This window comes from Oncorhynchus mykiss, unplaced genomic scaffold, assembly GCF_013265735.2.
Source record: "Oncorhynchus mykiss isolate Arlee unplaced genomic scaffold, USDA_OmykA_1.1 un_scaffold_391, whole genome shotgun sequence".
Classification (NCBI taxonomy): Eukaryota; Metazoa; Chordata; class Actinopteri; order Salmoniformes; family Salmonidae; genus Oncorhynchus; species Oncorhynchus mykiss.
In genome coordinates, this window is record NW_023493838.1 from 102,501 (window position 1) to 115,000 (window position 12,500).

The 12,500-nt window shown below is 45.1% G+C and overlaps 11 non-coding genes across 11 annotated transcripts in view; all 11 read left to right on the top strand.

Moving 5' to 3' along the window:
- Positions 1-49, top strand: part of LOC118954716 — a 119-nt gene extending 70 nt beyond the window's left edge. Inside the window, exon 1 of the ribosomal RNA XR_005044822.1 lies at positions 1-49. This exon is cut by the window's left edge and continues 70 nt beyond it. This is a non-coding gene — a ribosomal RNA (5S ribosomal RNA).
- A 177-nt stretch (positions 50-226) lies between these two features.
- Positions 227-345, top strand: LOC118954681. The gene has a single exon (XR_005044787.1). It is a non-coding gene; the product is annotated as a 5S ribosomal RNA (ribosomal RNA).
- Positions 346-522: 177 nt separating this feature from the next.
- On the top strand, positions 523-641 carry LOC118954682. The gene has a single exon (XR_005044788.1). It is a non-coding gene; the product is annotated as a 5S ribosomal RNA (ribosomal RNA).
- Positions 642-818: 177 nt separating this feature from the next.
- Positions 819-937, top strand: LOC118954683. The gene has a single exon (XR_005044789.1). It is a non-coding gene; the product is annotated as a 5S ribosomal RNA (ribosomal RNA).
- A 177-nt stretch (positions 938-1,114) lies between these two features.
- On the top strand, positions 1,115-1,233 carry LOC118954684. The gene has a single exon (XR_005044790.1). It is a non-coding gene; the product is annotated as a 5S ribosomal RNA (ribosomal RNA).
- Positions 1,234-3,828: 2,595 nt separating this feature from the next.
- LOC118954685 lies at positions 3,829-3,947 on the top strand. The gene has a single exon (XR_005044791.1). It is a non-coding gene; the product is annotated as a 5S ribosomal RNA (ribosomal RNA).
- Positions 3,948-6,541: 2,594 nt separating this feature from the next.
- LOC118954765 lies at positions 6,542-6,660 on the top strand. The gene has a single exon (XR_005044871.1). It is a non-coding gene; the product is annotated as a 5S ribosomal RNA (ribosomal RNA).
- Positions 6,661-6,837: 177 nt separating this feature from the next.
- On the top strand, positions 6,838-6,956 carry LOC118954766. Its single transcript, XR_005044872.1, has one exon. It is a non-coding gene; the product is annotated as a 5S ribosomal RNA (ribosomal RNA).
- A 177-nt stretch (positions 6,957-7,133) lies between these two features.
- Positions 7,134-7,252, top strand: LOC118954687. Its single transcript, XR_005044793.1, has one exon. It is a non-coding gene; the product is annotated as a 5S ribosomal RNA (ribosomal RNA).
- A 177-nt stretch (positions 7,253-7,429) lies between these two features.
- On the top strand, positions 7,430-7,548 carry LOC118954688. The gene has a single exon (XR_005044794.1). It is a non-coding gene; the product is annotated as a 5S ribosomal RNA (ribosomal RNA).
- A 2,595-nt stretch (positions 7,549-10,143) lies between these two features.
- Positions 10,144-10,262, top strand: LOC118954711. Its single transcript, XR_005044817.1, has one exon. It is a non-coding gene; the product is annotated as a 5S ribosomal RNA (ribosomal RNA).
- Positions 10,263-12,500: the final 2,238 nt, after the last annotated feature.

Sequence of the window (12,500 nt, forward strand, 5' to 3'; positions counted from 1 at the left end):
GTTAGTACTTGGATGGGAGACCGCCTGGGAATACCAGGTGCTGTAAGCTTTTTGTCACTGCCTTGTGGAATTTCAACTCTTTGTCCGTTTTTTCCCACAAGGCTGAAATATGTGCCCTCGCTTTGAAATAAGTAAGCAAGGTTAGTTTGTATTTCATCCAACAATCTGTGCTACAAATTATGGCTACAGTATATGCAATTTCATCCACTTTTTGAGATTGCCTTTTGCTTACGGCCACACCGGCCTGAGTACGCCTGATCTCGTCCGATCTCGGAAGCTAAGCAGGGTCGGGCCTGGTTAGTACTTGGATGGGAGACCGCCTGGGAATACCAGGTGCTGTAAGCTTTTTGTCACTGCCTTGTGGAATTTCAACTCTTTGTCCGTTTTTTCCCACAAGGCTGAAATATGTGCCCTCGCTTTGAAATAAGTAAGCAAGGTTAGTTTGTATTTCATCCAACAATCTGTGCTACAAATTATGGCTACAGTATATGCAATTTCATCCACTTTTTGAGATTGCCTTTCGCTTACGGCCACACCGGCCTGAGTACGCCTGATCTCGTCCGATCTCGGAAGCTAAGCAGGGTCGGGCCTGGTTAGTACTTGGATGGGAGACCGCCTGGGAATACCAGGTGCTGTAAGCTTTTTGTCACTGCCTTGTGGAATTTCAACTCTTTGTCCGTTTTTTCCCACAAGGCTGAAATATGTGCCCTCACTTTGAAATAAGTAAGCAAGGTTAGTTTGTATTTCATCCAACAATCTGTGCTACAAATTATGGCTTCAGTATATGCAATTTCATCCACTTTTTGAGATTGCCTTTCGCTTACGGCCACACCGGCCTGAGTACGCCTGATCTCGTCCGATCTCGGAAGCTAAGCAGGGTCGGGCCTGGTTAGTACTTGGATGGGAGACCGCCTGGGAATACCAGGTGCTGTAAGCTTTTTGTCACTGCCTTGTGGAATTTCAACTCTTTGTCCGTTTTTTCCCACAAGGCTGAAATATGTGCCCTCGCTTTGAAATAAGTAAGCAAGGTTAGTTTGTATTTCATCCAACAATCTGTGCTACAAATTATGGCTACAGTATATGCAATTTCATCCACTTTTTGAGATTGCCTTTTGCTTACGGCCACACCGGCCTGAGTACGCCTGATCTCGTCCGATCTCGGAAGCTAAGCAGGGTCGGGCCTGGTTAGTACTTGGATGGGAGACCGCCTGGGAATACCAGGTGCTGTAAGCTTTTTGTCACTGCCTTGTGGAATTTCAACTCTTTGTCCGTTTTTTCCCACAAGGCTGAAATATGTGCCCTCGCTTTGAAATAAGTAAGCAAGGTTAGTTTGTATTTCATCCAACAATCTGTGCTACAAATTATGGCTACAGTATATGCAATTTCTTCCACTTTTTGAGTGACACAAAGATGCTTATCTAAATGGTGGAAATGCAACAGCTGTTAATCAGGCTCACTTTGACTTTACATAGTGCACCAAGAGATAGTTTCTCGCTTACGGCCACACCGGCCTGAGTACGCACCTGTTGATGGGTAATTGACGCACGTGTGAGTGATTGCGCTGAGACTGAGTGTTTGCTCTAGAGAGTTTGTGTTGGAGTTTTGAGCTTTTTGAAGTACAATTTCTTTTTTGTAAATTGATTAAGTTAGATTTATAGTTTGGGGTTGTTCCCCGGCAGCATATTGCTGTTTGGGGGACTTTCCTCCTGTCGTTATTCGGATGGATACAATGGCTTTGACCAACGCTGGAAAAAAGACTACGAACAAAGGAAACATGGATAATGGCGCTGCAGCAAGACAGGCGCAAAAATATGAAAATAATTTAACAGTGGCTGTTGAAATTATGGGAGAAGAGAAGATTACAATGATGGAGGTATTGAGAGGGATTAAAGAAGTTTGTGGACTGGTCTGCGGCTGTCGGGTCAAAGATGAAAAGCGATTTGAAGTGACGCTGTCAAGTGCGAGAGGGAAAGAAAAACTGATGGATGGATTTAAAATCCGGAGCTGTCGAATCATGGCAAAGGATCTATCGCTGGATGAGATGGTTGTATCCTTCTTAAACCTCCCAGTATATATTACAGACGAGGACATCACAGAGCGGCTAAGAGCATGGGGTGTGTCTGCTATATCGCCGGTGAAAAGGCGCTACTGGCCGGGGACGGACATTGCTGATGGGACGCGCTTCTGTAAAGTTAGGTTCACAGACACTGTGCGCTCGTTGCCATATTCTGCCAAATTTGAAACGTTGGAAGGGGCTGAGTACTTCAGAGTAATACACGATCGGCAGGTCAAGGTCTGTAGGCTGTGTATCCAGCCAGGGCACGTACTACGAGAGTGCCCTGATTTCGTATGTCATAAGTGTGGTGAGCAGGGGCATTACGCACGAGAGTGCAAAGGGAGGAGAGAGCGAGGTTGTGTTGGATGCGGGAGGGGTGTAGCGCAGTGCTCCTGTCCCCATGGGGAAGGTGCTCGGGACTGGGCATCACAGGATTTCAGCGCAAATAGTGTCGTGGAGGAGAACGAGGTGGAGGAAGCTGGGGAGGAAATTGGCATGAGTGAGCAACCCCAGGGAGAGAAGGAGGACGAAGAACAGAGGCAGCCAGAGGAGGAAGTGGAGACGGAGCCTTGTACTGAAGGAAGGGAGGCACCCAAGGATGGAGGGATAAGCTCAAGCCTAGACGATGTGGAGTTGGAGGGCGATCCACGGGGAGAGGGGGGCTCCTCTAGGGAGGTGGATACTGCAAGGGATGACTCTCGCAAACGTAAAGAGTTTGAAGAAGAACTGACGGAGGAAGAGAGGGAGAGCTTACGGATTTGGAGGTTGGAGAATAAAAGGAACATGATAATTAAGAAGAAAAAGAAGATGGATGGTTGATCATTGAGGACTAGGAGGGAGGCTGGAGTTGGTGGATGCCTTCTCTGCGGATGTGTTGTGTCTTAGGGAGACTCATTGGACTGAGCAGTGTATGGGTGAAATAAGGCAGAGATGGAATGGACAAATGTACGTGAGTAGAGGTGCTGTGCGGGCATGTGGGGTAGCTATTTTGGTAAAACATAGTTATGTCTAATTTAAATGATGTGCAGATACTGTGGGTAGAATGGGGATGTATAGGTCTAAGCAGGAGGATTTAGAGAGTGTGTTTATGAAGGATTGTGGATTTATTACTGTGGGGGAGGATGGTGGTTTGGTGCATGGGGTTTGATGTGTAAAGTTTAAGAGATATTCAGTAAAAATTTTGAAGGAATTGTTTTGAGAATGTCTTAGGTTCTACTTGATAAGGAGGTGATTTGAAACCCTCTATTCTTATGGAATTTGGTTTAACAAAGTATTGTATGCAAATGGTTGTATAATCTTGGTTTTGGTATATTCATTAATTTGGCTTTCTGATTGATTTGACAGGGGGTGAATTGTGTGCCTGCCAATGTCTAGTATTGTGTTGATTAAAATGGTTTGTGTATTTTGTTGATTACAATGGTTTGTGTATATTAAATTTGTATGTAATGTAAATGAGAATTTTGATAATAAAAAATAATAATAATAAAAATAAAAAAAAGTACGCCTGATCTCGTCCGATCTCGGAAGCTAAGCAGGGTCGGGCCTGGTTAGTACTTGGATGGGAGACCGCCTGGGAATACCAGGTGCTGTAAGCTTTTTGTCACTGCCTTGTGGAATTTCAACTCTTTGTCCGTTTTTTCCCACAAGGCTGAAATATGTGCCCTCGCTTTGAAATAAGTAAGCAAGGTTAGTTTGTATTTCATCCAACAATCTGTGCTACAAATTATGGCTACAGTATATGCAATTTCATCCACTTTTTGAGATTGCCTTTTGCTTACGGCCACACCGGCCTGAGTACGCCTGATCTCGTCCGATCTCGGAAGCTAAGCAGGGTCGGGCCTGGTTAGTACTTGGATGGGAGACCGCCTGGGAATACCAGGTGCTGTAAGCTTTTTGTCACTGCCTTGTGGAATTTCAACTCTTTGTCCGTTTTTTCCCACAAGGCTGAAATATGTGCCCTCGCTTTGAAATAAGTAAGCAAGGTTAGTTTGTATTTCATCCAACAATCTGTGCTACAAATTATGGCTACAGTATATGCAATTTCTTCCACTTTTTGAGTGACACAAAGATGCTTATCTAAATGGTGGAAATGCAACAGCTGTTAATCAGGCTCACTTTGACTTTACATAGTGCACCAAGAGATAGTTTCTCGCTTACGGCCACACCGGCCTGAGTACGCACCTGTTGATGGGTAATTGACGCACGTGTGAGTGATTGCGCTGAGACTGAGTGTTTGCTCTAGAGAGTTTGTGTTGGAGTTTTGAGCTTTTTGAAGTACAATTTCTTTTTTGTAAATTGATTAAGTTAGATTTATAGTTTGGGGTTGTTCCCCGGCAGCATATTGCTGTTTGGGGGACTTTCCTCCTGTCGTTATTCGGATGGATACAATGGCTTTGACCAACGCTGGAAAAAAGACTACGAACAAAGGAAACATGGATAATGGCGCTGCAGCAAGACAGGCGCAAAAATATGAAAATAATTTAACAGTGGCTGTTGAAATTATGGGAGAAGAGAAGATTACAATGATGGAGGTATTGAGAGGGATTAAAGAAGTTTGTGGACTGGTCTGCGGCTGTCGGGTCAAAGATGAAAAGCGATTTGAAGTGACGCTGTCAAGTGCGAGAGGGAAAGAAAAACTGATGGATGGATTTAAAATCCGGAGCTGTCGAATCATGGCAAAGGATCTATCGCTGGATGAGATGGTTGTATCCTTCTTAAACCTCCCAGTATATATTACAGACGAGGACATCACAGAGCGGCTAAGAGCATGGGGTGTGTCTGCTATATCGCCGGTGAAAAGGCGCTACTGGCCGGGGACGGACATTGCTGATGGGACGCGCTTCTGTAAAGTTAGGTTCACAGACACTGTGCGCTCGTTGCCATATTCTGCCAAATTTGAAACGTTGGAAGGGGCTGAGTACTTCAGAGTAATACACGATCGGCAGGTCAAGGTCTGTAGGCTGTGTATCCAGCCAGGGCACGTACTACGAGAGTGCCCTGATTTCGTATGTCATAAGTGTGGTGAGCAGGGGCATTACGCACGAGAGTGCAAAGGGAGGAGAGAGCGAGGTTGTGTTGGATGCGGGAGGGGTGTAGCGCAGTGCTCCTGTCCCCATGGGGAAGGTGCTCAGGACTGGGCATCACAGGATTTCAGCGCAAATAGTGTCGTGGAGGAGAACGAGGTGGAGGAAGCTGGGGAGGAAATTGGCATGAGTGAGCAACCCCAGGGAGAGAAGGAGGACGAAGAACAGAGGCAGCCAGAGGAGGAAGTGGAGACGGAGCCTTGTACTGAAGGAAGGGAGGCACCCAAGGATGGAGGGATAAGCTCAAGCCTAGACGATGTGGAGTTGGAGGGCGATCCACGGGGAGAGGGGGGCTCCTCTAGGGAGGTGGATACTGCAAGGGATGACTCTCGCAAACGTAAAGAGTTTGAAGAAGAACTGACGGAGGAAGAGAGGGAGAGCTTACGGATTTGGAGGTTGGAGAATAAAAGGAACATGATAATTAAGAAGAAAAAGAAGATGGATGGTTGATCATTGAGGACTAGGAGGGAGGCTGGAGTTGGTGGATGCCTTCTCTGCGGATGTGTTGTGTCTTAGGGAGACTCATTGGACTGAGCAGTGTATGGGTGAAATAAGGCAGAGATGGAATGGACAAATGTACGTGAGTAGAGGTGCTGTGCGGGCATGTGGGGTAGCTATTTTGGTAAAACATAGTTATGTCTAATTTAAATGATGTGCAGATACTGTGGGTAGAATGGGGATGTATAGGTCTAAGCAGGAGGATTTAGAGAGTGTGTTTATGAAGGATTGTGGATTTATTACTGTGGGGGAGGATGGTGGTTTGGTGCATGGGGTTTGATGTGTAAAGTTTAAGAGATATTCAGTAAACATTTTGAAGGAATTGTTTTGAGAATGTCTTAGGTTCTACTTGATAAGGAGGTGATTTGAAACCCTCTATTCTTATGGAATTTGGTTTAACAAAGTATTGTATGCAAATGGTTGTATAATCTTGGTTTTGGTATATTCATTAATTTGGCTTTCTGATTGATTTGACAGGGGGTGAATTGTGTGCCTGCCAATGTCTAGTATTGTGTTGATTAAAATGGTTTGTGTATTTTGTTGATTACAATGGTTTGTGTATATTAAATTTGTATGTAATGTAAATGAGAATTTTGATAATAAAAAAAATAATAATAAGAAAAAAAAAAAGTACGCCTGATCTCGTCCGATCTCGGAAGCTAAGCAGGGTCGGGCCTGGTTAGTACTTGGATGGGAGACCGCCTGGGAATACCAGGTGCTGTAAGCTTTTTGTCACTGCCTTGTGGAATTTCAACTCTTTGTCCGTTTTTTCCCACAAGGCTGAAATATGTGCCCTCGCTTTGAAATAAGTAAGCAAGGTTAGTTTGTATTTCATCCAACAATCTGTGCTACAAATTATGGCTACAGTATATGCAATTTCATCCACTTTTTGAGATTGCCTTTTGCTTACGGCCACACCGGCCTGAGTACGCCTGATCTCGTCCGATCTCGGAAGCTAGGCAGGGTCGGGCCTGGTTAGTACTTGGATGGGAGACCGCCTGGGAATACCAGGTGCTGTAAGCTTTTTGTCACTGCCTTGTGGAATTTCAACTCTTTGTCCGTTTTTTCCCACAAGGCTGAAATATGTGCCCTCGCTTTGAAATAAGTAAGCAAGGTTAGTTTGTATTTCATCCAACAATCTGTGCTACAAATTATGGCTACAGTATATGCAATTTCATCCACTTTTTGAGATTGCCTTTCGCTTACGGCCACACCGGCCTGAGTACGCCTGATCTCGTCCGATCTCGGAAGCTAGGCAGGGTCGGGCCTGGTTAGTACTTGGATGGGAGACCGCCTGGGAATACCAGGTGCTGTAAGCTTTTTGTCACTGCCTTGTGGAATTTCAACTCTTTGTCCGTTTTTTCCCACAAGGCTGAAATATGTGCCCTCGCTTTGAAATAAGTAAGCAAGGTTAGTTTGTATTTCATCCAACAATCTGTGCTACAAATTATGGCTACAGTATATGCAATTTCATCCACTTTTTGAGATTGCCTTTCGCTTACGGCCACACCGGCCTGAGTACGCCTGATCTCGTCCGATCTCGGAAGCTAAGCAGGGTCGGGCCTGGTTAGTACTTGGATGGGAGACCGCCTGGGAATACCAGGTGCTGTAAGCTTTTTGTCACTGCCTTGTGGAATTTCAACTCTTTGTCCGTTTTTTCCCACAAGGCTGAAATATGTGCCCTCGCTTTGAAATAAGTAAGCAAGGTTAGTTTGTATTTCATCCAACAATCTGTGCTACAAATTATGGCTACAGTATATGCAATTTCATCCACTTTTTGAGATTGCCTTTCGCTTACGGCCACACCGGCCTGAGTACGCCTGATCTCGTCCGATCTCGGAAGCTAAGCAGGGTCGGGCCTGGTTAGTACTTGGATGGGAGACCGCCTGGGAATACCAGGTGCTGTAAGCTTTTTGTCACTGCCTTGTGGAATTTCAACTCTTTGTCCGTTTTTTCCCACAAGGCTGAAATATGTGCCCTCGCTTTGAAATAAGTAAGCAAGGTTAGTTTGTATTTCATCCAACAATCTGTGCTACAAATTATGGCTACAGTATATGCAATTTCTTCCACTTTTTGAGTGACACAAAGATGCTTATCTAAATGGTGGAAATGCAACAGCTGTTAATCAGGCTCACTTTGACTTTACATAGTGCACCAAGAGATAGTTTCTCGCTTACGGCCACACCGGCCTGAGTACGCACCTGTTGATGGGTAATTGACGCACGTGTGAGTGATTGCGCTGAGACTGAGTGTTTGCTCTAGAGAGTTTGTGTTGGAGTTTTGAGCTTTTTGAAGTACAATTTCTTTTTTGTAAATTGATTAAGTTAGATTTATAGTTTGGGGTTGTTCCCCGGCAGCATATTGCTGTTTGGGGGACTTTCCTCCTGTCGTTATTCGGATGGATACAATGGCTTTGACCAACGCTGGAAAAAAGACTACGAACAAAGGAAACATGGATAATGGCGCTGCAGCAAGACAGGCGCAAAAATATGAAAATAATTTAACAGTGGCTGTTGAAATTATGGGAGAAGAGAAGATTACAATGATGGAGGTATTGAGAGGGATTAAAGAAGTTTGTGGACTGGTCTGCGGCTGTCGGGTCAAAGATGAAAAGCGATTTGAAGTGACGCTGTCAAGTGCGAGAGGGAAAGAAAAACTGATGGATGGATTTAAAATCCGGAGCTGTCGAATCATGGCAAAGGATCTATCGCTGGATGAGATGGTTGTATCCTTCTTAAACCTCCCAGTATATATTACAGACGAGGACATCACAGAGCGGCTAAGAGCATGGGGTGTGTCTGCTATATCGCCGGTGAAAAGGCGCTACTGGCCGGGGACGGACATTGCTGATGGGACGCGCTTCTGTAAAGTTAGGTTCACAGACACTGTGCGCTCGTTGCCATATTCTGCCAAATTTGAAACGTTGGAAGGGGCTGAGTACTTCAGAGTAATACACGATCGGCAGGTCAAGGTCTGTAGGCTGTGTATCCAGCCAGGGCACGTACTACGAGAGTGCCCTGATTTCGTATGTCATAAGTGTGGTGAGCAGGGGCATTACGCACGAGAGTGCAAAGGGAGGAGAGAGCGAGGTTGTGTTGGATGCGGGAGGGGTGTAGCGCAGTGCTCCTGTCCCCATGGGGAAGGTGCTCAGGACTGGGCATCACAGGATTTCAGCGCAAATAGTGTCGTGGAGGAGAACGAGGTGGAGGAAGCTGGGGAGGAAATTGGCATGAGTGAGCAACCCCAGGGAGAGAAGGAGGACGAAGAACAGAGGCAGCCAGAGGAGGAAGTGGAGACGGAGCCTTGTACTGAAGGAAGGGAGGCACCCAAGGATGGAGGGATAAGCTCAAGCCTAGACGATGTGGAGTTGGAGGGCGATCCACGGGGAGAGGGGGGCTCCTCTAGGGAGGTGGATACTGCAAGGGATGACTCTCGCAAACGTAAAGAGTTTGAAGAAGAACTGACGGAGGAAGAGAGGGAGAGCTTACGGATTTGGAGGTTGGAGAATAAAAGGAACATGATAATTAAGAAGAAAAAGAAGATGGATGGTTGATCATTGAGGACTAGGAGGGAGGCTGGAGTTGGTGGATGCCTTCTCTGCGGATGTGTTGTGTCTTAGGGAGACTCATTGGACTGAGCAGTGTATGGGTGAAATAAGGCAGAGATGGAATGGACAAATGTACGTGAGTAGAGGTGCTGTGCGGGCATGTGGGGTAGCTATTTTGGTAAAACATAGTTATGTCTAATTTAAATGATGTGCAGATACTGTGGGTAGAATGGGGATGTATAGGTCTAAGCAGGAGGATTTAGAGAGTGTGTTTATGAAGGATTGTGGATTTATTACTGTGGGGGAGGATGGTGGTTTGGTGCATGGGGTTTGATGTGTAAAGTTTAAGAGATATTCAGTAAAAATTTTGAAGGAATTGTTTTGAGAATGTCTTAGGTTCTACTTGATAAGGAGGTGATTTGAAACCCTCTATTCTTATGGAATTTGGTTTAACAAAGTATTGTATGCAAATGGTTGTATAATCTTGGTTTTGGTATATTCATTAATTTGGCTTTCTGATTGATTTGACAGGGGGTGAATTGTGTGCCTGCCAATGTCTAGTATTGTGTTGATTAAAATGGTTTGTGTATTTTGTTGATTACAATGGTTTGTGTATATTAAATTTGTATGTAATGTAAATGAGAATTTTGATAATAAAAAAAAATAATAATAAAAAAAAAAAAAAGTACGCCTGATCTCGCCCGATCTCGGAAGCTAAGCAGGGTCGGGCCTGGTTAGTACTTGGATGGGAGACCGCCTGGGAATACCAGGTGCTGTAAGCTTTTTGTCACTGCCTTGTGGAATTTCAACTCTTTGTCCGTTTTTTCCCACAAGGCTGAAATATGTGCCCTCGCTTTGAAATAAGTAAGCAAGGTTAGTTTGTATTTCATCCAACAATCTGTGCTACAAATTATGGCTACAGTATATGCAATTTCATCCACTTTTTGAGATTGCCTTTCGCTTACGGCCACACCGGCCTGAGTACGCCTGATCTCGTCCGATCTCGGAAGCTAAGCAGGGTCGGGCCTGGTTAGTACTTGGATGGGAGACCGCCTGGGAACACCAGGTGCTGTAAGCTTTTTGTCACTGCCTTGTGGAATTTCAACTCTTTGTCCGTTTTTTCCCACAAGGCTGAAATATGTGCCCTCGCTTTGAAATAAGTAAGCAAGGTTAGTTTGTATTTCATCCAACAATCTGTGCTACAAATTATGGCTACAGTATATGCAATTTCTTCCACTTTTTGAGTGACACAAAGATGCTTATCTAAATGGTGGAAATGCAACAGCTGTTAATCAGGCTCACTTTGACTTTACATAGTGCACCAAGAGATAGTTTCTCGCTTACGGCCACACCGGCCTGAGTACGCACCTGTTGATGGGTAATTGACGCACGTGTGAGTGATTGCGCTGAGACTGAGTGTTTGCTCTAGAGAGTTTGTGTTGGAGTTTTGAGCTTTTTGAAGTACAATTTCTTTTTTGTAAATTGATTAAGTTAGATTTATAGTTTGGGGTTGTTCCCCGGCAGCATATTGCTGTTTGGGGGACTTTCCTCCTGTCGTTATTCGGATGGATACAATGGCTTTGACCAACGCTGGAAAAAAGACTACGAACAAAGGAAACATGGATAATGGCGCTGCAGCAAGACAGGCGCAAAAATATGAAAATAATTTAACAGTGGCTGTTGAAATTATGGGAGAAGAGAAGATTACAATGATGGAGGTATTGAGAGGGATTAAAGAAGTTTGTGGACTGGTCTGCGGCTGTCGGGTCAAAGATGAAAAGCGATTTGAAGTGACGCTGTCAAGTGCGAGAGGGAAAGAAAAACTGATGGATGGATTTAAAATCCAGAGCTGTCGAATCATGGCAAAGGATCTATCGCTGGATGAGATGGTTGTATCCTTCTTAAACCTCCCAGTATATATTACAGACGAGGACATCACAGAGCGGCTAAGAGCATGGGGTGTGTCTGCTATATCGCCGGTGAAAAGGCGCTACTGGCCGGGGACGGACATTGCTGATGGGACGCGCTTCTGTAAAGTTAGGTTCACAGACACTGTGCGCTCGTTGCCATATTCTGCCAAATTTGAAACGTTGGAAGGGGCTGAGTACTTCAGAGTAATACACGATCGGCAGGTCAAGGTCTGTAGGCTGTGTATCCAGCCAGGGCACGTACTACGAGAGTGCCCTGATTTCGTATGTCATAAGTGTGGTGAGCAGGGGTATTACGCACGAGAGTGCAAAGGGAGGAGAGAGCGAGGTTGTGTTGGATGCGGGAGGGGTGTAGCGCAGTGCTCCTGTCCCCATGGGGAAGGTGGTCAGGACTGGGCATCACAGGATTTCAGCGCAAATAGTGTCGTGGAGGAGAACGAGGTGGAGGAAGCTGGGGAGGAAATTGGCATGAGTGAGCAACCCCAGGGAGAGAAGGAGGACGAAGAACAGAGGCAGCCAGAGGAGGAAGTGGAGACGGAGCCTTGTACTGAAGGAAGGGAGGCACCCAAGGATGGAGGGATAAGCTCAAGCCTAGACGATGTGGAGTTGGAGGGCGATCCACGGGGAGAGGGGGGCTCCTCTAGGGAGGTGGATACTGCAAGGGATGACTCTCGCAAACGTAAAGAGTTTGAAGAAGAACTGACGGAGGAAGAGAGGGAGAGCTTACGGATTTGGAGGTTGGAGAATAAAAGGAACATGATAATTAAGAAGAAAAAGAAGATGGATGGTTGATCATTGAGGACTAGGAGGGAGGCTGGAGTTGGTGGATGCCTTCTCTGCGGATGTGTTGTGTCTTAGGGAGACTCATTGGACTGAGCAGTGTATGGGTGAAATAAGGCAGAGATGGAATGGACAAATGTACGTGAGTAGAGGTGCTGTGCGGGCATGTGGGGTAGCTATTTTGGTAAAACATAGTTATGTCTAATTTAAATGATGTGCAGATACTGTGGGTAGAATGGGGATGTATAGGTCTAAGCAGGAGGATTTAGAGAGTGTGTTTATGAAGGATTGTGGATTTATTACTGTGGGGGAGGATGGTGGTTTGGTGCAAGGGGTTTGATGTGTAAAGTTTAAGAGATATTCAGTAAAAATTTTGAAGGAATTGTTTTGAGAATGTCTTAGGTTCTACTTGATAAGGAGGTGATTTGAAACCCTCTATTCTTATGGAATTTGGTTTAACAAAGTATTGTATGCAAATGGTTGTATAATCTTGGTTTTGGTATATTCATTAATTTGGCTTTCTGATTGATTTGACAGGGGGTGAATTGTGTGCCTGCCAATGTCTAGTATTGTGTTGATTAAAATGGTTTGTGTATTTTGTTGATTAC